The following is a 26983-nucleotide window of genomic DNA, read 5'->3' as shown; positions in this document are numbered from 1 at the left end:
AGCACATGCACCCGGTGCCCCAGACAGCTGTCTGTGCATGCACCCACAAACATGGCGAGCTGCAGAGGAGCACACAGCAAAAAGCCGCCGAGTCAGGCAGGAGCAGAGTTGCAAGCTCAGTTCCACAGCTTGACTTCCCCCCCCCCAACCTCTCCCCCACCCTCTGTGCAGCAGTGTGTGACCTTTACACAGGATAATCGTCTCAGCCCCATACGTGGAGCTGCAGAGCAGGGGGCCCCCTGAGGGCACACAGGCAGCGAGGCACCCATCCCAGGCTGGCACCGCCCTCTGACACCTTTGTGTGGAGGTGGGGGGAGCTCCAGAGGAAGGATCACATTTAGGCAGGCATGTAAGAGCAGGAGGGCTGGGTGGGCCCCAAAGCCAAGGGCCAGGGGTGCCCCAGTTCCCAGCCTCCCTCCCCCACACCTTGCATGCATATGCATGGGATGGGCAGGCTAGGCCCCTCCACCTGGGTTGGGCGCTTGCTGCCAGAAGCTGGTAGGAGCTGCTTGAATGTGGGTCGCCACCCTCTTGGGAAGTGTTTGGTCTGAAAAAACCCATGCGAGCCTGAGGCTGTCTCAGCAGCTGGGGGGTGGAGCCTTAGCATACATATATTTTAAAGACACCCCCTCATAGTACTGGAGAAATACCCTCCCCCCCCCCACACACACACCCCACCATGCCTTTTCCTGGAGTCTGGGCTTGCTTTGCACTAGCTGCAAGGAGAGTCTAGGAGCAGAGCTCAGGCCCCCACAAGGAAAGCAGGAGCAGCATGGCTCTGTACTGCTCCATTCCACTCCCACCATGAAGGACCGTGAGCTGGGATCCCTCCAGAGCCTTTTGAATCTTGTCTAGCCCAAGCTTCTGCATGTTGCTCTGGAGCAGCAGGATGTAGGTAGGAGGGGAGCATTGGCTAATGGCTAGAGCAGGGGAGGCGGAGCCCGGATGCCTGGGTTTTCTCTGTCTGGCTCTGGGGAAGGTTGTGGTTCGGGCACAGGGCTGAGCCCGGACTCCTAGGTTCCAAGAAGTGTTTCCTAGTCCGGCAGACAGCTGGGAGCTGAGAGACCTGGGTTCACTTCCCAGCCCTGCTGGCCAAGTCCCTTCCCAGCCCCGTAATGGGCATGACATTGGCAGGCTGCTGAGCAGCTGTTTGTCGAGCGCATGTTGCTCTGGAAGGAAGGTGCTGGCCAAGGGCAGAGCCTTATTGTGACCAAGGGAGTTCCAGGGAGGAGCAAAGCTGGGAACCTGTTGAATTAGATGTCCTGCCCCCCCCTGCAGTCCCCCCTCCTTTGCAGTGCTCCGGTGCAGTACACAGTGTGCAGCCGGCACGTATGCAGACACCCCAGGCTCCTTCGCTCCTCCTGTGTCTTGCGACTTCCTGCCAGGGCCCTGCCGCCAGCTGCGTGCATGTATGCTTGTGAGCGCCTCCTGGGTGTGCTCCCTGCCTCCAGCCAGGGCAGCCTGACCCTTGCCCCCTTCCCAAATCAGCGGCAGAGGGTCCCAAGGAAGCAAGGAGAAGTGGGGCAGAGTTCATGCTGGCTGAGCTGAAGGAGCTGAGTAGCATTCACAGGCAAGCTTGCACCACCCTTTCCCCCCCAAACCCCATCCTCTGATCCTGGAGGGAGCAGGAATGGGGGGAAAGGCCCCAGCCCATGCATGAGTTCTTTAGGAGACATCAGCTGAAGCGCACGCGGGGAGCTTGGCTGGCTGGCCAGGGCATAAAGGCTTGATTCAGGCGGGAGCGAGAGGTAAAGCTCCCAGCTCCCTGCAGTTTGAATTTAGAGGAACTGCCTTCTGCCACTAGGGCAGGACCTATAGGGCATCCTCAGGGAGCCAGCCCATGCCAGGTGCTCCTTCAAAGGGGTACAGGAACACACTCTCCAGGGAAAGTTGCAGGGAAGGATTAATGCAGTGCCCCGATAGTGACCCTCCAGGCTTGCTCCACAGACAGCTGCCCCTCTTCCCATAACCTCTGGCTGCCTGGGAGTGCAGGGGTCTTGGCTGCATTTGACAAATGAGAGAGGCCTGATGCCATGGTGGTGGGCACAGTTGGAAAGCCAAAGCTAGCGCCTTGGTGGTTTGCCCAGCAAGGTGGGGGCAAAGTTAGAAACAGCCCTCCCCCACCCCCCCAAACCACAGTGAGACCAGAACCCAGGCATCCGCCCACATAGACACGACCCCTCTAGCCTAGTGGGTGACTGCAGTCCTTTTGGAGACTGTTAGGGTATTGGGGATGGAACAAATGCTGGCATTTTGGTGCAAGGTGGCATTTTTCTGCCCCATATCTTTCCACAGCTGAGGAGGAAAAAAGTCCCCTTCAGGGTCACAGTTGGCACAGGTGAAAATATTTAATGAAGTATTTTGGGTGTGAATTGGAAGCAGGCCCCAACTCAGCTGTCAGGAGAGGAAGGCTGGTGCGTCTGTCCCTGCCCCACCACGCTCCTTGGGGCAGTGTCTGGGTAAGGCTCCTGCACGCACATGCGCACACACATATGCACATGTGCATGCGCGCACACACATACACACACTTCCTGAGGAGGTTTAGCAAGTTTATTTGGGCTCTGTGGCTCACTCGACACATGGCATTCCCAACTGGGGCAAGGGGGTGCCAGCAAGACTGAGCCTCAGGTGCCTCAGTATACCTTAGCTATCAAAGCTGAGGGGGACAGGCTGGCAGCCAGTACAACAGGTGTTAGGTAAGGGGAATGAGACACTGTCACAGCAGAGTAGGGGGCACAGCGGCTCTGGAGCCCTTGATGTTAGGCCTCAAACTGCTCCAGGCCCAAGCCTGAGTGCTGGGCTGCGGCATGCTGGGGCTTTGGGACCCCCTGCCTTGGCTGGGCAGAGGACAGAAGCCATGGGGCTGCTTGGGCAGGCAGTTGCTGCACCAGCCTGGCAGCAGGCCAGGGAGCCCCAGGGATTCCCCAGGAGAGCCTCAATTGGAAGCACCTGCTGTGTTGCGGCCCCAAATTGGGAGGCCACCTTCCCGTCAGCCCTCAGGGGATATGCTGCCCACGCTCCCCTGGGCACAGTGCCCACATGTTGCTCCCCATCCACCCACCCTTGCTGCAACTCTGGGATTCCCCTTCTCATACTCTGCCACAGGGAGGCAGAGAACTACTGTCCCTAGATGGGGCAAGAGGTGAGAGGAGCCCCATCTGCCCCCTTTACACAGCAGCCAGGCTGGCATAAAGGCTTGCATTGGCTTCATTCTTTCAGAGCTGGTGCCTGCTCTACAAAGTTGGGGGCACTCTGAGCATCTCCTGGTTCCCGAAGTTGTGGGGTGAGGTTGGGCCAAGGCCCTGTGTGATGGCAGCTATTGAGTCCCTGCTAGTTGGGGCTGCTTTGGGCAGGGTTGCTTAGCATGGGGGCTGAGGAGAGGGGGCCTCATCCCAGCCAATAAGGATTCTGGCAGGATCTGGAAGCCACTTGAGGTGGGAATCCTAGATGCCCATTGGTTAGATGCCTTCTCAGCCAATTAGTCAGGGAGGCATCTGAGAACCATGGAAGGATCCCAGCCTCCAGGCACTAGGAGCCCCTGCAGCTGGGATGAGCCCAGGCAGCTGAGTTTAGACTCGAATGGGAGTGTTCCCAGGGCTGGTGCTGAGCTCTGGGTTTTGCTTTGGTTGCGCTGCATCGTATCTAAAGGCCCTGCCGCCCCCAACACCCTGCCAACATGGCACCCTTGTAAGCACCCCTGAGCTCCTTCCTCAAAAGTTTTGCATAGTTTTGGTTATTAAAGCCATTTCCCCTCCACTACAGTCACACTCCCAGCCTCTTTAGATCTCTTGCCTGCCCATCTGTCCAGTTATTGGGAAATGGTAGCGATCAGCTTTGCTTCTCCTGCTGCTGTCTCTTTGTCGAATAGAAACCGCAAGCTGGCACTGGGAGCTACCTCCCCCGAAGTACCTTTTTTTTTCCTCCTCTCCTTACCTTGCACACTGAGTGGTGGAGCAGAGGTCCTGGCTGCATTTAACCTCCAGGCCATGGCAGCCTGAGATGCAGGTTTCCTTTCCTTTACACAGGTGGGTAAATGTCCCTGCCCTTGCCTGGCTTTAATGCACACCATGCTCCTGAGGTGCTGCATGGAGACTGCCCAAGCTCCCTCACTTTCAAGGCTTACAAGAGCAGCCCAGAAGCTATCAGAAACCTAGAAAATAGCCTGTGCTGGTCATTTTCAGGGGTGTTAATAGCTGCACTGTGTACTTGGAGGAGGGCTGTCCAACTGAGGGCTTGTCAGGACCCAGTTTGTGGCCTGCAGGCCATATACAACCCATGGGCCCCAATGTTGGTGTCTCCTGCTGTTTGGTGACAGAGGGGGAGATGGACCCAGGGGTCCACGTGCTGCAAGTGCAGCCCAATAGTTGGGGAGGGGAGAGGTCATGGGGGGCTACACCTGCAGTGTACAGCCTGTGCGATGCACAGCTCAAGGACCACATGCCATTGCCACCTGCAGCCCCCAGCCACACCAAAGTTGGACTGCCCTCCCTTAGAGCACTGTTTAATGTTGTGCGTTTAGTGGCCCTGACACTTGACTAGCTCCTCTCATAGCTCAAGGCTTGCAGTGGTCAGTTTTGGGGCCTGCTGTTAGCAGCTTTGGAAGTAAGGGCATGTGGCAGCTGCAGCACTGACTGGCTGTCACTTTCAAGGCTTCTAATAGCAGTCCTTTGACAGCTGCTGGCCCTCTGCCGTTTCTGGGGCAGTTCAAGGGAGCACAGTTAAGTCACAGAGTGGGCAGTGATTGACACAGAGCTAAAGCAGTTGACCACCTGATAGGCAGGTGACTGGGGTTTGTGACAGTGGGGGTGAGAGGTGCCCAGCTGGGTTGGGTAGCACCCAGTGATGCACTTAAGTCCAGTTCTGTGTTTCTCCAGCATATATAGAAGTGGGGCACACCACATTAGGCAGGCTGTTCTTAGAAACACTTTGGGTGTTGAGCCCAAAGTCTGCCCTCATCTGCATGCACGAGGGTTAGACATGCCGCTAGGGGAAGGTGCGTTTCACAACAGTGGTGCAAGGCAGGGGGGCTTGCGGCTCATCTGTTGTTGTGAAATTCAAGGTGGGGGAGTTCACGTGACTGTTCTCCCCCACCCACCCCAGATGAAACTGGCAGCCTGTCGCCATCCACATGAATGTTAAAACTCCCCGTAGCATGTTTTCGTAAAGCTGGGGTTTGCTCCCAGTCAGAGTTTCTCCTCTCGCTGGTGACAGCACTTGGTGCTTCCTGTCTGAGCTTGGACATGTTTTGCAACTCCCCGGTGAGGTGGGGAAACTGAGGCAATGAGACAGGAAAGGGCCTCCAGGCAGTAAAGCAAACTACTCTCAGAGTTTGGAATAGAAGCCTGGAACCCAGCACCCCCTAACAACCACCAGATCATGTTGCCCCTCCCCAGGTTTGCCTTCTGTGGTTCTTGGTCACTGGATGCAACCCAGCATGTTGCGTGTGGCTGTCATTCCTCACCCTGGAAATGGCTGCATCACAGCAGCACTGTGTGCATGTTTAGCACAGTGAGAGATGCCTGTGCATGAGGCTTGGTTTATGGTACATGAAATATTAAGGTTTTAATAATCATTATAGATTGAAATGAAAAAATCACTCCCCGTGCACACTTTTCCAGCTGTCCTCCTGGGGCTTCCCGAACCAGCCGGCTCCCGGCTGATTAGCAGAGTTCCCTTTGACTCCACACGCCCAACAATGAGCTGTTTATAACTGTCTCAAAATCAAAGTCCCAGAGCAGGAAAAAAAAAAAGGTTTGTAGAAAAGTTATTTTTCCTGTTTTTCTGGGCGTGGGAAGGAGGTTTGTGTCCGAAGCTGAATCTCACCAGCTACAAGGAAGCAGGAGACCTGTGCAGCTGGAGTGTGTTGGTGGAGGGGGGGTGTATGTTTGATGGTATTCATGTTGCCTATTCTATCCCCACCACCTGCCTTCATGTTGCATTTGATGTCATGGTTGCTGGGGGGGGGGTCCTCTTGGTAGATTTTAATGCCCTGTTTGCTTGTTGAAACTCTGCACTGAGGTGCAGGGTTTGAAAGCAGGTGTTCAAGCTGAGGGGTTTGCTACCCAAACTGAAAGGAGCCTGGCAGCCCATCCTAACCCATCCCCTCCACACCCACACCTCCCCCCCACCTCCCCACCCCCACCCCTGCCACCCCCCCCATCTAGGTCAGCCATTCTGTTGACCCAGCAGCCCACCAGCTAAGTCTGCAGCTGGTCTTGCTTGTACCATGAGATCCTTGGAACAAGAGGAAAACCCCCAGCACAGCCCTTGAGTGTCAGACCCTACCAGGGGAAGCCCCCCGCCTGGCCCGGCAGGCTGGTCTGTCTTGCAGTGGGATGTGTTCCCAGCATGTTGAGTTGATTGCACAATCGTTTGTCCTGTTGCCATGTGAATCCAGCCCTGATGTTGTGCATGGATCCCCTGGCTTCCTGAGGAATGGTGGGCTGCAGCTCTTCACCCACTATGGCAGGGCAACCCCAGCCCAGGTTCACACAGGCTGCAGCAGGGTGGGGTGAATGTTTCCATGACCTGGTGTCTTTTCTGTGCCATTGGGCCAGGCTGGTTCCCTGGTCTCTATTATGTCATACACATGGCATCCTCTTTCCAAACCAGAGCAGCTCACAGGCAGCACAGCTGCTGTCCTCAAATGCTTAGGATTCCAGCTGCATTCAGTAATGCTGGCTTTGCAGGGCCATACACTCGTGCACACCTAAGGGGCCACTCGTGCATGTCCAGATGGTGCACATGAGTGTGTACATGTGCCTGCAGCTTGGGGTCATGCCCACCCAAAGGGATGAATAGCTTTTCCTTATAGGCTTGCTCAGAGCCACGCCCACTTATGCTCTTGCTGACTGCCCAGGCACAACTAGTCGCAGACACGTGTGCAGGTCCATGAACATGCACATGGCTACATACTTGCAGGCATGTCTGCAAGATGCACAGGTGAATGCATCTGCCACCCACAGGTCACACATCTGCCCAGGCTCCCACATAGTGCTCATCCCCAGTCCCACATTCTGTCCTGCCCCTCCTTGCCAGATGTTGACAGTGTTGCTTAATCAGCTTGCAAGGTCCCTGCCAGCTGCAAGCATCCGCCAGGCTGTGGCTCCCACCTCTCCTGATTAAATCATCCCTAAACAGGAATGAGTTCCAAGGCAGCCAGCTGGCACTGCTTCCCATCCATCTCCCTCTGGTGCCTCTGTGCTGGACCTTGGAGTCATGGTATGGCCAATCTGTGCCATCTGTGGCAGCACCATCCTCTCCTGTGGATGATACAAAGCCCTGCTGTGGGGAGGGAAGTTTCTGGTGCTTTGGCATCATTACCTGTCAGGATCCCGCTCAGAGATGCTGTGCTTGAGGGATGGTACCATTGCCTCACCACCCCCAGCCTCCCACCTTGCAGGATATGTGCGTCTTCCTGTCCATGCCTCTGGGTGCCCATTGCCAAACACAGCATGGGAGTTGGCAGGAGCAAGTCTGAGCTGCCCCTGGTACAGCCAGTTTGCCTCTTGTAATCACCCCAGTTGTTCACCTGCACTGAAGCACCTTATGGCCGCACCTGGGCTCAGCTGCCCTGTTTGACCCAGTTACTGCCTCTCAGCTGGGAGCCTCTGAGGATCTGGCAAAGGCAGTGCTGCCCAGCCTTTGGCCCTGCAGGCTGGATGAATGGCACAGGGCTGGTGTGCAGACTGGATCCCATGTGACATCTGTGTATAGATAGGGTTGGTGTCTGCATGCTGGGATGTGGCCATGCACTGGCTGGCCCCATGTGCCTAGATCTGGCCCTATGCACATGCTAGACAGGCCCCACATGCCAGTGTAATCTAGCACTCAGGACCATTTTATCTGGCTTGCTGATCTCCCCACAGGTCCAGAAGTATGGCAGCAGGGGAGTGGTAATTAATGCTGCCTCCGCTTCCCCACCACCAAATTTTCAGACCCTTTGGGGAATCATGCCAGCTGGATGACATGGCTCTGTGGTCTGGATCTGGCTCTGGTGCTGGCGGTTGAGCTTCCATGGGGTAAGGGGTTCCCAACCCACTGGCAGGCTGGTAGGGGGCAGCCTCTTTCCTCCAGCAGGATGGGGGTCCATAGGGTACAGTGACTCCCTTCCCCACAGGTTTCAGGGTCTGAACACTGCACAGCTGGGTCTCAGAACTGCTGAGGGGGGTGAGCTGGAACTGCAGAGTGCTTAGCACAGAGGAACTATGGATTGGTTCACTTCTGGCCTTCCTATGTCCTGCCTGGCCCCAGTGCCCTGCCCGAATCTCCTGGGGAGCCTGCCCACCCACAATGTGCTGTCCTCTGCTCCCCCAAAACTCCTTTTGCAGTGGATACTGTGGGTCCCTCCTCTGTGAAGCAGACAGTGGGGGGCCCCCCTGTTCAGCCTGGCCTGGGAGCTGTATGTACCCTTGGCACCTCGTAGCCTCTGCATCAGGAGAGCTCATTTTCCAGCCTGTTAACTGCACCGGGTGGGCTCCTGTGCTGACACGGCGCTAGCCAGAGCCCTGGCCCTGCAGCTCAGCTCCCCAGGGGCCTCCTGCTTGTAGCTAGCTGCAGAGAAGCCAGGAGAGCTACAAGCGTGGGGGGGGGGAGGGGAGGTGGTCACAAGGCAGATGTCCTGACCCTGCTAGGCACAGAGCCTGGAGCCTATGCCCTTGGCTTTGGAGACAGCTCCAGTGCCAGGCTGGGAAGGGTGCCCATTGCTTGCAGGTGGGTGTGGCCTCTGGGTAGGCGGGACATAATTGCCCGCCTCTGTATGTGCATGGTGTGTGCCTGATGCTAGGCCAGCAGAATGAGGCTGAAGAGGATGCAGTTTCCATGTAGGATGGCACTGCCAGTTTCCCCTCTACTGATGGGGCAACAAGGCGGATCCCAGTAGGTTCTGTGTGTCTGGACAGGCCCCAGGCCTGTGCCAGCTGCTTGCTGAATACATGGCTGTGCTATTGCAGCATTCTGGGGCTCTGTGTACCCAGGGCTATTGCCTGCTACAGGCTTAGAGCCCAGCACCCAGGGAAGGGGATATGTCCTGGGTGGACTAAACCACTTGAAAGGCAGTAATGGCCACACACCCACTCTGGGTGGGGAGGCAGCTGGGCTCACCTGAGAGGAGGCTGGAGAGTGATATGGGGTGAAGGAACTGGCTGTGGTAGGAGAGGGCTGGGTCTCGCACCACAGTAGCTGGAGCTGTAAGAGGTCCATCACAGCCTGCATGTGCCCACAACCAGCCATCCCAATCTGTAACCAGGCCTTCCCCCATCCCTAAACCCTGGCCATGGACTCCCTCTCCCCTTCCACCGCTTATCTCTACTAATGCCCCTCAGGCCCTTGTGCTATTAATATCTCCAGTTTACTGCTAGCAGAAACAGATGCATGTACTTACATGCATACATGGCTGCTGGGGTGATGCTCTCCTGTCCCCCTAAATCCACTACACCCCCCCCCTCCAGTAGCTGCTCTTTAGCTTCTGTCTTCAGCACATAGTCTCCTGCCCCAATGGTGAGTCTAGAAGTGCTCTCTGCCCCATGTGACATCCCCAAGGGTGACCCCACTCTAGCACATGCCCCAATGGGCTCCTGCCTGGCCCTGGACTTTGCTCACAGGTTATTTTGCAAATCCCATCTTGTTCTGCCCAACTCAGCAGTAAACCCTCACCTGCCTTCAGGGATGGGGCAGTGAGGGGAAGGCAGCTGGAGGAGTGGCTGAGGGGCTGGCTGGCAGAGAGAGATGAAAAAAGACTTAGCATTTCCCTTCTGCTGGGGCTACTGTGAGTCCAAGCCAGATCTTATCCTTGCTGAGCTTATGCAAAGAAACGAGTTCATCAGATTTCAGCACCTAGCTGCAGACAGGGTGGCCAGCACAAAAATGCCCCCATGATGGGCACCAACGTCCCCCTCCCCTCCCACTGGCAGAGCAGCCTGGCATAGAGTTGGGCCACAGAGTGCAACTGGGGCACAGAGACAGTGTGAGGGGGGTGGCAGCCCTGCTCTGTCCATGCTTCCCCTGCTCATGGGAGCCAGCTGCTGTGTCCCACTTGCCACCTCAGAGCCCCTCTGGAGTCCCAGCTGGCGCAAGCCAAGCAGGCTGTCAATGGGAATCTGCATATGTATTTGAGGCGGGGGGCATTGGGCACGTGCAGCTGTGTCTCAGCCTATGTGCAGGCAGCTGCCAGGGAAATGGGGCTCCCAAGAGGACTTAGCCCCAAGTGGGAAAATGCAGCAAGGAGGAGGTTGCAGCCACTCCCCCCTTGGCTGCTGGCAGCATGTGCGCATGGACCCTGGCTATGACCTGTGGTGCTGTAAGGTAGCCAGGCCTGAAGGGGTGCTCCATTCCCCAAGCAGCTGGCAGCAGTGCGTGTGTTGGAACCCACTCTCTTACTGGGCCTGGGAGGTAGGCAGCTTGCAGAGCTCCCCTTCCTTGCTGCCTGCCTGCCTTGGGAATCACCTTGGCTTCATAGACCATCCCCAGCCTGTGCCTTTGGGCACCTCCAGGGCCAGCTTACCAGTGGGAGGGGGTAGTGGACATGCCTGAGGGCTGAGGTGGTAGAGTTTGGGGCAGGACAAATGCTGCTGCTTTATATTCTGTGGTTCCTTATCCTCCAGCCCTGCCACTGCTCTTCCTTCCTGACCCACAGCCCCCTGCTGTCCCAGCCCTAGGCTCCCATCAGCTAGACTGGTACTTCTCATGCCTGTCTTGCAGCCTCCCTTTCCCATGGACCTGCCTCTGCCTGGCTTTACCAGGGTGAGGAGATACATGGGGTTGTTAAGCTGAGACTTGACCAATTCGTTTCACTTGTGGCCTAATTTAGGATTGGAATCCAGGCCTCTGCAGGGGACAAGCTGGGATGGCATTCTTGTTTCCCCGGCTCTGCGGGCTTGGACCCACGCACCTGAGCACAAGTGGGAGCTGTGGACGGCTGTGCCAGTCCACAGGCCATAGCGGGTGTCTGAGTCACTGAGAAGAGGCAGCCTGATGGGGCCATAGGGGACACGGGCAGGGGCTGCTGTAGTTTGCCATCCTTCAGTCACCTGCAGGGACTGCCTCAAAGGAGCAGGGTGGGCTCCACTTCATGAGGAGCCTGGTATGAGCCCCTGTGGGTCAGGTCTTGAGGCACATGGAGCTTCTGCTGTCCCTCAGCCCCAGCCCTGGGAGAGTTTGGGCTGGGCCCCTTCCTGAACTACAGCATCCAGACTGGAGTCCCAGACTGAGACACTCCCCCCTGGGCTCAGAGCTGCCCTCAGCTTGGGTCCCTCCCTGGCCTGAAGCTGGGTCCATGTCCCTGTGAAGCTGAGTCCTGCCCAGACCAAGCTCCCTGTTCTTCCCCATGGTTGTCTTCAGCATTTTAATGCAGCAGTTGCAGGCTTCATTCTGCGCCTCTAGAGAGAAGAGCCCCTGTCCTTCTGTTTGGGCTGGGTAGAGAGGGGAGTCCCCATCCATCTGTCTGTCTGGGCCAGTAAGGAGAGGGGAACCCCTCCCTGCCCCTCTTTCTGGGCCAGTGGGGAACCCCTGTCCATCCATCTGTCTAGGTTGGGAGGGCTCAGTGGTCACCCATGGCCCTCTGATGCCACATCAGCACCAAACAAACCTGGCTGGCATTGGAGCCCTGTGCGGAAATGACACTGAGCCAGTGCCCTGGAGGCCCCGGTCCTGGCCCCCTGAGCCTGCTGTGCCCCCTCCCCACACAGCCCCATGGCCATCTCTGGGCTGGTCAGATGAGAGGATACAGATGCCCACTTGTGTAGATGTTCACATGCGTATTCATGCACCCAGGACAGGCCCTGCTCTTGCTTCAGTGTGCTGCTGGCCAGCTCCCCTCTCCTGCTGCCTGTGAGCATGTGCTGAGGTGTGGGAGGGGGTTGCCCCCCAGGAGGCTCAGAGTTGGTGTACATATGTCCTGGTGAGGTATGGTGTGGGTGAGTGTGTGCACCCTGGGGGCAGGGTGATGGGGAGGAGGGTGGGGTCTGCATGCCCCTGTCCCTGCATGTCAGCTGGTGTATATGTTCTGAGGGCTGTCTGAACTGGGTGAGGAATGGGGTTCACCATCCATCCATCTGTGTAGGTTGGAAGGGGTGAAAGGAACCCTGGTCTATCTGTCCATCTGTGCTGGTGGGGACAGGGGAGCCCCCACCCATCTGCCTGGGCTTGTGGAAGGAGAGGGGAGCCCCTGTCTGTCTGGGCTGGGTGGAGGGGGGTCCCCAGTGTTGCATGGGCCCTAACTGGCCAGTTTACCCAGTGCAGCCAGCATGGGCTAAGTGGTGTCTGCACTGCCAAGCCTGGGAGCATGTAGGCCCAACAAGGGAGAGATGGTTGGGGGAGGGGGGTGGCCCTTTGAACAAGGTCAGGGGTAAGGGGGCTGAGGCAGAGGGGGGTGTATGGGAGGCCAGTGGCTCTTGCACCAGCTGCTGGTTGAGATAGTCACGGTGGGGCTGTGGTACAGGCATTGCCCCTTGGTGCATGCGTGCACTGGCTGTGTACTCCCCCTCCCTGCGCCAGGCAGCCTGCAGACCTTATCTCAGCTCCACTGTGATGCTGGAGCCGCCACCCGCCGCCCGGCTGGTTTTTCCTGCTTGGGCAGCTTCTCAGAAGCCTAATGGGCGGGTGGGAGGCAGGGAGGGGGCTGGTGTGTATGTCTGGGGGGGGCAGCAAGAGAGACGGGCTGTGCCTGGGCAGGGTGCCAGCTGCAGTGGGAGATGAACCCAGGCAGCCAGATGACCTGGATGGAAGGAGGGGGATTTACTCATTGGTGCAGATTGGCATAGCAGGGCCAGGGCTGGATGCAAGTGTGGTTCCCCCACCACTGCCACCCAAGCTGGGCTAAGACTCCCTGGCACATGGCACCTCCCTGCCCCCTCCTGCGGACACTCTGCCATCATCAATATTGCAGCAAGATCCCGGGGGAGTTTAATAGGCCGTTAATTAGCTGTGGATCTTAGCGGGGCTTAGGGCTGGCTTCAGCCCTTAAGCTCTCCTAATTTGTGATGATTCATGGACAGGGTGGCTCCAGGAACCTGGCAGGGCCCTTTGCACCCATATCACTGCTCCCAAGGCTGGACCAGCCACATCCTCCACCTGGTGCCAAGGCACTGGTCCCATGGAGCTGTGGTTCTGCTGGGGCACTCCCCCCCTCCCCTCCCCCACCCCCGCATGCTGGAGCTGTACTCTAGGGCACTCTGGGCACTTTTCACAGAGCAGGCTGGCATTGGGCTAATGGAGTAAGAGGGGCAAGTCACACCAAACTAGGAGTGGAACCCAGAAGTCCTGACATTCCCTTCCTGCTCCTTCATGCTAATCACTTACCTTGCTTGCCTCCTAGGGCTGGGAATTAAAACCTGGTGCCCCCACCCTGGGCTCCGCTCTCTTCATGCACAAGTGAAACGTGTCCTCTCCCAACCCCAGCTCTTCTCTTCCCAGTGCCCAGACTCACAGGGTTTCCCCAGCCTGGCTTGGCCTGACAGCTTGCTCTCCAGGGAATTGGGGGGGGGGGGGGGGGGGGCGTCAGCTTCCCAGCCTGTTAGCCTCTAGCAGGCATGCTACAGCAAACATGCAAGTGATGGCTGTGCCGGAGAATGGGGGCCTGGCAGCCCCCAACCCAGACGCAGGGGTGCTTGAAGTAGTGCCTTCCTGAGCAGACTTTGCTGTGTGCCCTTGAGTTACATCCATGCTTTGAACCCACATGGGGGAAAGAGCCATGGGGTAGTTTCCATGGTGCCAGCTTCAGCAGTGGGTGCGTGGCTCCGCCGGCAACCCAGGGTACACGATTAGGCAGGGGGCTGGGTGATTCTGTTCAGGGGAGCATGTAGGAGGCATGGGGGGTCTGGGTATCATGGAGAGTGGCACTGGAGGAGATGGGGGGCTAGGTGGGGCATGAGGCTCAACAGGGAGTTGATGCTGGGAGAGGTAGCTGGGGGTTCTCATCTCCCTTCCTTAGCTCATCTGCCTAGGTTTGTGCCCTCTTTGGGGCTGCCCACAGGGCCAGCAGGGAGCAGGGGTTACCTAGGCTCCATCCATGACAGCCCCACTGGCTTGCCAGCTACCTTTGCTCATGTCACACAGGCCTGGGAATCCCAAGTCCTTGGTGTCCAGCTGGAGACACCCATGGCTTCAAGCTGGTACAGGCAGCTCTGGGCAGCCCCTGCTGATGCCTACCCTGGAGCTCCAGATGGGCATTCATTGTAACACTCTGCCTGGGCTGTATCTGGCTTTGAACTGTGGAACAGGCCCCAGCTGTATCCTGAGAGTGCATGTCCACAGCATGGCTAGAACCTGTTGGGTAGGCGACACAAAGGCCTGCAGGAGGGAACGGGTTAGAACAAGCCCTGCTTTCCACTGCCTCTACCTGCTTCTGCCTCGGTTTCCCTGCAGCATAAGATGAATGCTGTGAAGGGGCAAGGAGTCCTGTCTAAGGGTGATTCCTCCCTCTGCACTCCAGCACATAAAGACAGAGGAACCAAAGCCCTGAGGAGCACACCAGAGCCCAGTGATCTGAGCACAGACCTGGGAGCCAGGACTCCTGGATTCCTTTTGCTGCTGTTCATGTGTAGGAGAGGGTCTGTGTCCTGACCCCTGCTTATCACTGAACCTGTGATTTGGGACCTTCCCAACCTGAGCCTGCCAACCTGATGGCCAGCGTGTTCTGTGCCATGCTCCACAGCTGCAGAGGAGCAGCCCGTACACAGCTGGGGGTCCCCTGTTCCTGGGCTCCTCAAACAAGCAGCTCGCATGAGACTCCCCATGTGCTGGCTGGAATCTACCCCCTTCTCGCCCTGTGAAGGACACAGATCCTGTGTGTGTCCTTGGCTTTCTGCCAGTGCCTATACTTGGAAGTGTTCGTGTGTGCCGTTCCCATATGGAACAAACATTTGCTGCAGCCCCCTGCCGTATTTACACTGGGAAGTATATAGGGGCTGGAGCACAGCAAAGACCCGGCCTGGAGCGGAGAGCGGTTGGCTGGTGTGCAGCTGGAAAGGAGACTGGTTCCAGCTCGGGGACTGAGCTGAGAGGTGCCTTTAGGGGCCGCTGTGCTGGGCCCCATAGGCTGCCATGTGAGCAGGGGGGCTGCATGACCCCCAGTTACTGAGTTCTGCAGGGACTCATAATTGGGTCTTCCTTGCTGCCCTTGAGTCATGGAAGCAATGTTAGGTCCTCACAGAGTGGGGGGAGCCAGGACAATAGCCTGCCCCCAAGATCTTACAGAACAGTAGCAGAGGCAGGAATAAATCTCAGGAGTCCAGACTTCCAGGTGCCGCCCCCCCGCCCCCCCCCCCCCCGGCGCTATACTTTAGTGCTAGAGTCCTAGCTCCCTTACTCGAACCACTAGGTGCACAGCCAGGCCCTATAGACAGCACCTTGTCTTAGTGGACATCTGTGTTGAGGTGAACCCACTCTCCTGGCCTTGAGGAGCCAGTCACTGCCATCTGCATTACACACCCACCTCAGCTCACGCTGCTGCGCATGCAGAAACTTGCACACTGCCTCCCTTGTGTGCTGCTGCCAGCCTTGTTCACCATTCTACACTTGTGCACTCGCTGTCATGCCCTCACACTCCTGGACCCGTTCTTGTGCTCTCACACCCATCCTCTCACACATGCTGTCCTGCCGAGCCCTAGGAGGGCCCCTGAGGTGTGTGGGGGCTGTGAGGACACTGGAGTGGCAATGCAGAGGTCGGGGTGGCCAAGTGTTCCTCCATAGACCTACCCCAGGGTAGGGGTGAGAGCTCTGGCAGAGCAGCTACAAGCTGGGGCAGGGAATAGTTGGGTATCACAGCCCCACTGTGGTTAGGACACCCTGGCTTTCACGCTGGTCAGGGGCCTAGTTACACAGATCTGTACTGGCGCAGAAGGAAAGAGCACCAGGGGTGGGGAGTGCCAGGCTGGCAGCCTCTAGGGCACCGGGAGGAGAGTTAGGTCAGGAGGGAGCCCAGGCCAGGGGATTGAATCCATTTCTAGGAGGTAGTGGTGCAAGGTGGGGATGTAGGGCTGGTGTGGGGGAGCTGAAGTGGCTTCTGGGCACCGGGGAGTATGGGCTGAGTGGGGAGGAGGCCCCAGCGCAGGTCTGCGTGCAAAGAGTTAACGGGCCCCCTGTGCATGAGCAGCTCTGCTCAGGATCTGCCTGGGGCAGGGCCGTGCCAGCAACTGACTCAGCCTGATTGAGCAATGCTGTTGGGAGCCGTTGCATTGCATTGGGGGGGTGGGGGCAGTGCTGGGCTGGGGGTCTGTGGCCCAGGGGCTCTTCCAGGCATGGGGCATGGGCTGAGCCATGTGGCTCCACTCACCCTCTTCTCCAGCCAGGTTGAGGGGCTCCTTAAGGGGCTGTCTTGTTCCCTATGCGCCCACAGACGTTCAGGAGGGAACCTGCAGTGCTGGCATGTCTGAGGGGGGCGGGGAAACCATGGCAAAGCCCCAGCTGGGTTACTGCAAGCTGCAGAGCAGGAGGGCTGGGGGGTTACAGCTTAGTGCGGGGTTGTTAAACACATGGCCCACAGGCTGGATCTGCCCCATGTAGCCACAGGATTTGGCATGTGGGTCTCTGGATAGACCCCACAGGCCCTACGTGGGCTGGATCATGTGGCAGAGGGTGCTGGTCCTGATTGGCCCTGTGACCCTTGTCTGGTCCTATGAGGCTGGATGAGTTTGACCCCCAAGTCTGGTGGATTGCGTCAGGGCAGAGACTGAGGGTCAGGACACCTGGGTTCTATTCTTGGCTCTACCGCTGGGTAAAAAGCCTTTTCCCACTGTGCCTTGGTTTCCCCACACTTAGCACAGAGCTGGTCGTCCCCACCCCCACCAACTCTCTTAGGAAGCAAGGAACATCCCTGTCTTCATGGAGCCCAGGAGTTCCAGCCTCCCCTGCTCCAACCACTAGACACCACTCCCCTTCCAGAAGCAGAAAGAGAACCCAGGAGTCCTGTCAGTCAGTCCTTCCCCAGCCCACGGGACCCCCATGCTTTGAGCTGGGGGTGCTGTGGGACTCTGGGGAGCCAATGGGACCCCCAACCCAGGGGTTCCTGGTGTTCTGCCCCTCCCCCTACGCCCCTGCCTGGCGGTAGCGCAGCCAACACAGGGCCCTGCTGCCAGGGAATGGATTTTTCCAGCTCCTAAACAAGCCGTGGCAGAGCTCCAGGAGCCAGGGCCGTGGGCGGGACCTGCACCGCAGCTCCGACTGCACCACCAGCATCAGGGCCTTGGGAGGGGTGGCGGGGTGGGAGTGCATGCAACCAGCCCAGGCTGGGACTCCATGTCCAGCCCAGTGTCCCCTGACCCCAGCCCCACTTCCCCAGCTGCTAGGACCCTGGCCCCAGCCAAGTCCCCTTACACCCAGCCAGTGCCCTGGCATTCTGTGCCTGAGCCAGGCAGTGATCATCCTGCCCCCATCCCTGGGCCTGGTAACCCCCATCTCCAGGCAGTCCAGCCAGCTGCTTGCTCCTCCATCACCTAGCACACCCTACTGGCAGGACCTGTACTGAGCCTTCCTACCCCCACCATGATCCTGCACTCAAGCTAACAAGAGCCCTACTGATGACCTTCAAGCCCGTGTCCTCAACTCCACCCAGACCCCTGTCCCCAACCCGTGGGGCTCCCTGCTATCCTTTTTGTGGATTAGCCAGGGTCAGTCCTGCCTTGAGCAGGGGACAGAACTAGATGACCTCACGGGGTCCCTTCCAGCCCTACTTCCCTATGATCCTATGATCTTTAGCACAATTCCCTTATGCACCTGGGGGCCAGCCCACACAGCCCCACAGCTGCCCCTCAGCCCCTCTCTGCAGGGACTTCATGCACTGTCAGTCAGAGCACCACAGCCCTGTCCCATGGCACATCTGGGACTTCACATACAGCTCTGGTGACACACAGTGCCCTTGAACTAGCCATCTGGCTGCCATGCCAGCTCCTAGCCTGTGCCCGAGCCCTAAAATTCACCCTGCAGCACTCGTTGCTGTTACAGAGCTAAGTGTTGCATCCCCCAGCCCTGCAGGGCTCTGCTGACATCCCCCCCATCCCAGCCTGCACCCCCACCATCCCAGCCCTGGGCTCCCTCCATGGTCTGCTGATGCCCTGCCATCCTCAGCCACAGCCCTACTTCTGCCAGCCCCGCTCTGGTCTTCCCCCAGTTCCTCCCATTCCCTTCCCACCCCCAAGCTCCCACATTCCTGCTTTTTCATTAGCTCCTCTCCATAAGTCACTTTCAGTCCCCACCTCTTTCCTCTGGGCTACATAACAGGAGCAGCCTCTGTGCCCTTAGTGGAGTGGGGAAGGCAGCAGATGCTGGCTCAAGAGCAGCAGGGCCCAGGCCTGGGGCTGTGCAGGATACTGCTAGTAGGTGGCACTAATGGACACCGGCACATGGGAAGGAGATTGAGTGGGGGCTGGGGGCTCCAGTTGGCATCAGCTTAGCACTTGCCCCATGGAAAGGTGGAGTTGTTGCATCCGGTGGGCTGTATGTGATGGGAGCTCATACATTTGGGCCTAGAACAGGGGTCAGAAACATTTTTGGGCAGAGTGCCAAAAACACCTGCACCTTCAACTTGTAAGATGTTGGCATGCCAGGGCGGATGGCAGGGGAACCACAAGGGGCCAAGTTGTTGTTGCTGTGTAGGCCCGGCCCCTCCCCTGCCATCCACCCAGAGTCACATATGCCAAGCAAAATGCCGTTGAGTGCCACACTGGCACCTATGTTGGGTTTGCCTACCCCTGGCCTAGAGCCTGTTGTCTGGGCCAGAAGCGCTCAAAATGGAGTAGATGCTACAAACTGCCCACCCCTTCCAAGAGCTGTAGCCTCTGCCCAAGTCCCTGGCACCTGGGGTGGGCTCCCCTTGACCCTGTTGTTCTGGTTCCCCGCTGTGCTGAGGAAGTGAGGGAAGCAGCTGGGTTGGCATGAAACCCGTTTCTACCTGCTGCTGCCTGAGGAAAAAAGGGTTAAAAGCCACCCCCCCACACCTGCAATGGAGGGGCATGGGAAGGGCATAACTTTAGGGTGCTGTCCTGGAGCCCACTGGGGAACAGGCATGGACCCTGGCATCAGGACACTTGGGTTCCCTCGCAGTTTCCCACAAGTTTGGTGACCTGGACTCTGCTTTGTGCTAGGAGGGGCTGGGGCCAAATTTGCTGGATGCCCTGAGACCCACTTTGTTGAAGGGCAAAGCATGTGTGTTTTGGACTGCAGGTGCCCTTGAGAGCACAATGGGGACTGAGCCCTCTTCTGTGGGTTTAGCCTCAGTCACCCTCTCTTGACTTTTCTAGGGACTCTCTGCTTTCTGTAGGGATTTCTTGGTTTCACTCCCTTATGCCTTATAAGTTCTCCTTGAGGATTATACTGTCTCTCACCACCCACCCATTAACTCATGGCCCTGCCCGCTAGAGGGGCAGGGGGTAAAGAAGTCCCTGACCCCTGAGCAGGTGGGGGGGAGGGCATTGCTGTGGGTTGGGCAGGGGGTGGTATGGGAGGAGCCTTCCCTCTCACCCCCACCAGTAGCCCATGTGCCATGGCAGGGCCTTGCAGAGCTTGCAGTAACAAGCCCATCTCCCTGCATCGTGTCCTTCACTCCCATGGCTCTGTACCAGCAAGCCGTGGGCACCTCAGAGTGCTCGGGGTACAGCCTCCCTGGCTGTGGCCTGCTCTGGGGCAGGGCCCACAGGATCACACCAGTGGACTAGCACCAGAGTGGGGGCATGGAACAGGATAATGGGAATCCCCTTGGCTGGAGCCTGTTCAGGATGCCAGAGTTTGTGCCCTGGTTCCCAGGGAAGAGATCATGGAAGCTTTCAGCATGAGCTGGGGGGGGGCACCTCTGTGTTAGAGATTTGGCCTGTTCAGCCCTGACCAGAGAGCTAAGCACCACATCTTGCCCCATGCAGCACAGCGCCCCCTAGCACAGTGCTAGGGACCCCACCATAAGCAGAGAGCACATGAGCGTGCTGAGATCCTAGGGGCCAGCCCTTGCCCCCAGCAGCGAGACACTGACACTCCCAGCAGCACTTGGGGCACCCCAGCAGCTTCCTCCTTCAGTTCTGTCACCCCCAGGCATCCCCACCGTCACTGGCTCCTTTGAGAACAGGGGCCCCACTGGGATGCTGAAGTTGGGAAGTGGGGACCCCCTCGCCCTGCTTCCCTGCTGCCTCCCCTCTGTGCTTCACTGCGTGGTTGTTGCCGTGCTATAAATCTGTACAAGGAATCTCTCCTTCGGCCAAGACAAACTTGACCTACTTTCCCATTTGTCCCTGCACTTAGATGGCAGCTTTCGGCAGAGGCCGCTGGCGAGCCGACCCAGCCCGGTGCCCAGAGCCCCGCTGTGCGTCTAGGGTGGGAGATAGCTGCATGACTGCTCCTGGGACCACAGGCCCTGCCTGGCAGGGAACAGTGCCTGGTCCCTCTAGGCTGATGGGCCGTTTAGCTCTGCCCCAGCCAGACACCAGCAAGGGAAGCACAGTTCTTCCCACAATCTGGTGACCTACAGGATGAACCCAGTGATGCCAGCCACTGCCTGGGCAGCCGTGCAGTGTGTATGCATGCAGTGTCCTGGGGCGAGGCAAGGTGTACAGCCCAGCACACCCTTCATGGATGCCCCTGCCTATGCCCACTGTGTGGCCTAGCTGATCATGGCAGGGCTGACCTGCTCTGGATGATGCCTCTGTCACCTCCAGCATCCATGTCATGGTCTCTCAGGGTCTGGGTGCCCTGAGCAGGGGCCTGGCACGGAGTAGAATAGTCCTGGAGCTGTGTCCTGCGTGGTAGGGCAGGGCATTTATTTGTAGCATTGTTCCTGGGTAGGATTATCTGGGTATGCTGGCACATTTTGTGAGGCAGGAGACAGGAAAGAGCCTGCAAAGAACATGGGTGAGGGCAGGGGTCTTGCATGGAGTGGGGGAGGTGTGACAGGGGCCTGGAGGAGGGAAGGCCTGCTGGGTTCCTTCCTGCTCAGGTTGGCGTGAGGGTCTCTGTGGGAGAGGATGGTCGTGGGAGGAAGCTCTGTGCTGGTCCACTGCTGCTCTAATCACTTGTAAAGAACCCTGCACATGCAGTCCATGGTACAGAGCACTGCCCCTTCTGCCATGGCATGAGCACAGGGTGCATCAGGCAGGTTGGGGCAGGATGGCAGGGGACTGTGAGGCAGATCCAGCTCCCAGCTCTGTGGGTGAGTAGCTAGTGACCCACCTGGAAGCTGGGCAGGGGTTGGGTGTGGAGGGGTTTCAGCCTCCAGCAGCCCTTGGCACCGTTGGGGTGCACTGCTGGGACCTGCATATCATGGGCATTTTGGCCCTGGCCATGTCCCTCTCCTGGCAGACTAACCTGGGGCCCTGGGACCAGGACACCCTTTGACATCCCCCCCATCCTTTAGGAGGGCTTTGTGGGGCTGGAACAGAACACAGTGCACCCTGGAAGCATCATCTGGAGCAGTGGGCCTCAACTTCTTTTGCACCAGGACCATGTAAACATAGATGGCCAGTCCCGACCCAGTAAATAGTTTAAGTAGAAACAACTGCCTGGCCCTGTCAATGCCCTTCACTCCAAACCTGGTGCCCCCTGCCCCAAGCCCCCCAGCCCCCCCAGTGTGTGGGGCAGAGGGGTCCCAAACAGCCCCTTGCAGTCTAGGACTCTGATAGCCTGCAACAGAAAATCCACCATTTCCCATGATTTTCTCTTTTAAAGGAGAATCCACTTTTAAAGTTTGTTTGTAACCCTTTTATATATTCTTGCGACCCACTTTTGGATTGCGACCCATGGGTTGGGAAACATTGATCTAGAGCCTCTTGGCCTGATCCCAGAGTGGCAGGCCTGTGGGGGGAGAGCAGGGAGGGGAGCCACCTTCCTGATATGTCTGGCCAGGACCTTGCCAGCTATCATGGACAGCTGTGGCCACCATGCCAAAGCAGGGCACTCACAGAAGGGCCTATGTGCCATCTAGGCACAGCTCCAGCCCCCTCTGTCTGGAGCTTAGCCACACTCCTGCTGGGGATCCTCCACAGGGATCTCAGGTCATCCCCAGTGGGTGGAGGCCACTTCCCAGACCACCCACCTGCACCCTGCCCTGGGCTGGTGTCCCTGTTGCACTCAGAAGTCTCTCAGACAGCCCATTAGGTGGGAGCAGTGGTGGGTAGGGATCCTAGGGGTGCCTCTTTTGTGGGGGGAGCTCCTGGGCAGGAGAATCCAGCATTCATACCCAGGCCAGCCTGGTGAGCTTGTGGTGGGCAGCAGGAAGGCCTGGGCAGCTGAGCTCCTGCTCCTGGGAGGCTCAGAGGCTCCAGCTAGTGGCATCCAGCCCTGCGGAGATGAGCCCAGGCCACAGCCGACGGGAGGAGGGGCAAGCTGTCCTGTTAGTGTCTGAATGCTCCCAGCGTCCTTCGGCTGGTTTGGCACAGGCCACCACCTCCTCCGCTAATAAAATGCCTGTCCAGCACCCTGCCTCCCCACCTCAGCCTCCCCCCACCTTGGCCTGACTGTGGAGCGATTGAAGCAGGGATTAGTGCCCTGGCACCGGCGCCCGGAGCTGTTTGCTCAGCACCACGCCCGCTGCCAAGAGCTCATTCATTAACGAGCAAACAAATCTTTGTGCTGCACAAATCACTTTCCTATGGACTTCTTCATTCACAGCACATCCCATGCTGCCCAGTACCCAGCGCGGCTCAGCCAGGAGGGGGCACCAGACAACCAACTACCCTGGCACGGCCTGGGCATGGGGCCCTGACCTCCTGACCTCTCCTCACCCTGCACACCAGACACCTGGGTTCTAGGTGCAGCTTTACTTCCACATCTCTGTGCCTCAGTTTCCTCCTGTTTGCTTAGCACATCTGGGCATTACAAGGCTGGAGGAGGTCAGGAGATAGACAGCATCTGGGTTTTTGCCCTGGCAGGCAATGATGTGAGTTGGGCCTATAGGTGGTACTGAGCAGCCTGGTTAGCTATCTGGACCTCACTCACACCTCTTATCTATGAAGTGCCTCCCCCCGCTGGGCATTATTGACTGATTTTGCTGTTGATCTATTTTACAGGCAGGATCTTCAGGGTGGAAGAGTGAGACACAGCTGTTTCCAACCCAGTCTCAGCATCTTCTGCCACGGTGAGTTACTCTCTCTAGACTTTCCAAAAAGCCTGTGTGCTGCTAGGGTGTCCCCACAGGGCAGCACTAGGGGGCATCAGGGTGGCTTAATGTCTCCCTCTAGTGGTTGGTTCACAACCAGGGTTAAAAGCCTCCTGTTGTCACCAGCCCATTCAGCTGCTCCTTCAGCCCCAGTGCCAGAGAGGCCTGTTTCAGGAGTGGGAGGGGCTGGGATCCCATCCTTGCTGGCAGCCAATGTGTCCTTGAGCTCTTTACACAGGTGCCAGCGCTGCTAGCAACTGCCATGGCACAGGTTGTCCAGTTGTTGGGTAGCTCTTGGGAATAGGCCTTGGGGCCTTTTATCCCCTGGTCAGTGGATGAGTAGTTTATTTCCAGTCCTTACATGCAAGGTGAGTTTGGGCTTGGTCTCCACTCAGTTCCTGTTGTAAAGCCTGCCTCTGTGCCAACCTCCAAGCTTAGCACCTGGCTGGTGAATGCCCTGCACCATCCCTGCAGCCAGCCAGGGTGGCCATGTCAGCAAGGGAGCTTGCCCGGTCCTGCTAGGAGGACACGGACCCCCTCCTTCACTGAGGCAGTCAATCCAGTGCCAAGACCATCCCCCACTTCCAGGAGCCAGGCAGCTAGAGACTGGTGGAGGAGGGGGCAGAGACTCCATGATGGCAGCAGGTGAGGGGCAAGGGGATGATGCCCCCAGGTGTGGGCAGTGTTGTTCTGACTGGAACCATCTGAGCCCAGGAAAGATCAGGGTAACAGCTGTTGTGGGGGGATGTGCCAGTGGGAAGGGTCTCACTGCTTAGGACTGACTCCCAATCCCTCCCATGAGAGAAAGGGGCACTGAGGCCCATGCTGGCAGGAGTGAAGCATGGAGCAGAAATGAACCCTTGGCCCTCAGAGCAGGGGCACTCTCCCAGTGTGCTTTTTTCAAGCCATCTGGGATCAGGTCCAGCAAGGGGTGTAGACAACAGTGTGAGGGGTTCCTCTCTAGTGTGTGGCCCTGGGATCCTGGTAAAGAGCTCTAGCCAGGCATGGGGTGCCTGGCTCCTTCAGCTCCCCTGCCCCCTTGCTCCCCACCCTCAGAAGCCTATAGGATGTGGCTGAGCCCATGGTGCATGGCAGGACAGACTGGGGGGGGCTTGGTGGAGGTTAGTGTGGGGTGCTGGATCAGACTGGCCTGTGCCCAGAGTGGGCTGGCTGCAGCATGCACCCCTGGACCTGTGACCCCCTGCCCACTTCACAGTTTGACCCATGGAGGATCTCCAGCTGTGGGGCACCCTCTGCCTCAGCCTGCCCAGGGATCACCCCATAGGTCAGGGCCAGCCTGGACATAGTGCACCTGGCTGTGGCACCTCTTCCCCCTGCCACCCATCACACAGAGGCCCCTGCTGTCCAGGGGTTAACACAGCAGTCACACTAATGGAGGGGCTTTCACAACCTTCAGTGCTGGCTTGCATAATCTCCTCATGGCAACTGCTTTGGCCTCCCAGCTCCCTTCACACCACAGCTAGGGCCCTCTTGTTCCCTTGGGGACCCAAGTCTCTTTACAACCAGCTCCTCAGGCACTTGTGAAGCCTGTCACAGAGGGCACTGCACCAGGCTGGCCTTGCACTGGCATGTTCCCTTGCCAGCATAGGGTGATGCAGGCCTGGGCAGGCCAATGGCAACGCCACTGGCCCCTGTGCATGGAGCAAGGCCTTAAGCACATAGCTGCGGCAGGGGTCCTTCTCTGCTTATATGCCAGATATCTGTCCCCACCTGCCTTTTGCCCTGCAGCAGGGATGCCCCAAGAGCATCTGAGCTGAGAACCTGCACCAAACACCAAACTTGTCTCGACCAGAGCCCCCAGGCTGGCCTTGAACCTGTGCCCCTGAGAGTGGAGGGTGGGGCGATACTTTGAGCATGAGGTCACCAGCCTTCCCTAGCTGTGTTTCTCCCATGCTGCATGGAGTGACTCAGGTGCATGTGCCTGTGAGAGGAAGGGGGCAACAAGGACTCTCCCCCACTGTTAGCCAGGGGTGGGATTAGGGCCATTTTCCCCATAGGGGCTGCAGCTGGGCTTCCAGAAGAGGCAGGAAACTGGGCACAAAGAGGGTAAGAAGGGTCAGCTCTGGGACAGCAGGGACCTGTGGAGGGCTGTGGGGATGAAGGGTTCTACAAGTTGGCTGGACCCATTGGTCCTGATGTGGGGACAGGCCTGGCTGATAGGTGTGATGGAGAAGCATCCCAATGTCTCTCTGTTTCCATACTCTCCTGGCCGCTTCTCTCTCCCCAGCTCCTCAGAAGGTTTCTCTCCCTTTTAGCTTCAATAGACAAATTCTGCCCTTCCCAGTATACATTTCCATCGGACTCAGTGTGGCACAAGGCCTGCCCTGCATAATGTCCCAGCCTCCCCCTGTCCCCTTTCTCTCCAGCCTTGGGGCCACTAGTGTCCCTAGAGCCAGCTCTGCCCCCTGGCCTCGTGGGGCAGGATGTGGGGCTGGAAAGCCACCCCATGGCCCATCACCAGAGGCCAGGATGCCCCTCAGGCCTGGCCACAGGTGCGGGGATTAATTGTCCTGGGAGATGCATCAACAAAGCAGAGCCCTGCTATTTCAGCTGCTCCACCAGCCACGCCTGGAAGGGGAGGAGGGGGCAGATAGGACCTTCTGTCCCCCAGACCCTCTTGTGACCCTAGCATTGGTCTAGGGTCTAGCCCCCATGTCCTCTCCTACACCATTCGGGGTTTCCTGCCCCGAGCTCTGGCTTTCAGGAGGGACATGGGCAGTGTAGGGCTGTGCGCCCCACCCCACCCCACCCTACTGGAGCAGACCAGGCTAATCCTGTGCAGAGCCCCTCAATCGAGTTAGGGCTTCTCCTGCCAGGTGTTTGGGGTGGGGGGCAGTGTTTGCAGCCACCACTCCCTCCCTGCAGAGCTGGCGGGAGCTGGTTTTGCAAGACTAGTGTGGGGTTCCATCCTCTCTCTCCCTACCATGCAGCTCCCAGCGCAGTAAATCATGCTGCGTCTCCAGGCTGGGGCCTGCATTCCTCATGCCCTGCCCCAGGCAGCCACCCTTCTGTGTTGCTGTGGGCTTGGGAGATGGATGCCGTGCCCCACCCCAGAAGTGGTTGCATTTGGGTCCCAGGTGAGCGAACCCTCTGCAGCGTTGCTGTGTGGCTACCATGCCCCACCCCAGAGCTGGTCACATTTGGGTACTGGATGAGCAAACTCTGCCCATCGTGGCTGTGTGGCTGTTGTCCAGCTGCCATGTTCCACACCAGAGGTGGCTGCATGTCAATGCTGGGGTGAGTTCATCGTGGTATATTTACAGAGCCAGCCCTGGTTTCCTCAGTTCCCCTACTCTGTCACCAGCGTTGCCCCCTTGCCTTTTGAGTTCACTAGTGATTCCCCTCCTCTGACAGTCCCCCCCAGCTCCCTTGCTCTCTCTCTGTCTCTCTCTCCCTCTCACAAGGAATGGTGGGGGGTGGGAGCAACTTCTGTTTCAGCCTGGCACCCAGCCAGCCTCCAGGGATGCCTCTGGGATCCGTGCTGGCTCAGGGAGCGAGTCGGCTTTCCCCATCGACACTGGATAGCACTGATCAAATAGCTTTTCTCCAGGGGCCCATGTGCCCAGTGCCCAGCCCAGGTCCCAGGCTGCAGTGGGAGATTTCTATTTATGGGAGGGCTGTGGAGCCTAACCGTTAGAGTGGGATTGGAGGAGGTGGGAGGGAGGGACAGGGAGTCAGGTCTCTCCGGGGTTTTGTTCCCAGCTCTGCTGCCGACCTGTACACGACCTTGGTAAGCCCTGTCTGTCTCTGCCTCGCTTTTCCATCCCTGTCTTTAGTCTTGGGAGACCAGGGCTGCCTCTTCCTCAGTGTCTGTGCAGTGTCTGGTGCTATGGGTTCCCAGCCAACACCACTACTGTAATACACCTAGTAGCAATCCAAGCTTTGTAGGCCCAA

At 58.1% G+C, this 26983-nt stretch overlaps 1 protein-coding gene across 3 annotated transcripts in view; it reads left to right on the top strand.

Moving 5' to 3' along the window:
* The window catches only part of THRA (thyroid hormone receptor alpha), a 61011-nt gene that overhangs the window by 4182 nt on the left and 29846 nt on the right, over nucleotides 1–26983 (top strand). For 2 of the 3 annotated variants that reach the window (XM_059725469.1, XM_059725468.1), the window contains exon 2: nucleotides 22980–23047. The gene's annotated coding sequence lies outside the window, so the exon portion shown is untranslated. Of the gene's footprint in view, nucleotides 1–731; nucleotides 896–22979; nucleotides 23048–26983 lie in introns of those variants that run through there. The other variant, XM_059725467.1, reaches the window with a different exon arrangement.

Source organism: Alligator mississippiensis, chromosome 4 (assembly GCF_030867095.1).
Source record: "Alligator mississippiensis isolate rAllMis1 chromosome 4, rAllMis1, whole genome shotgun sequence".
Lineage (NCBI taxonomy): Eukaryota > Metazoa > Chordata > Crocodylia > Alligatoridae > Alligator > Alligator mississippiensis.
This window is presented reverse-complemented; position numbering and strand designations above follow the sequence as displayed.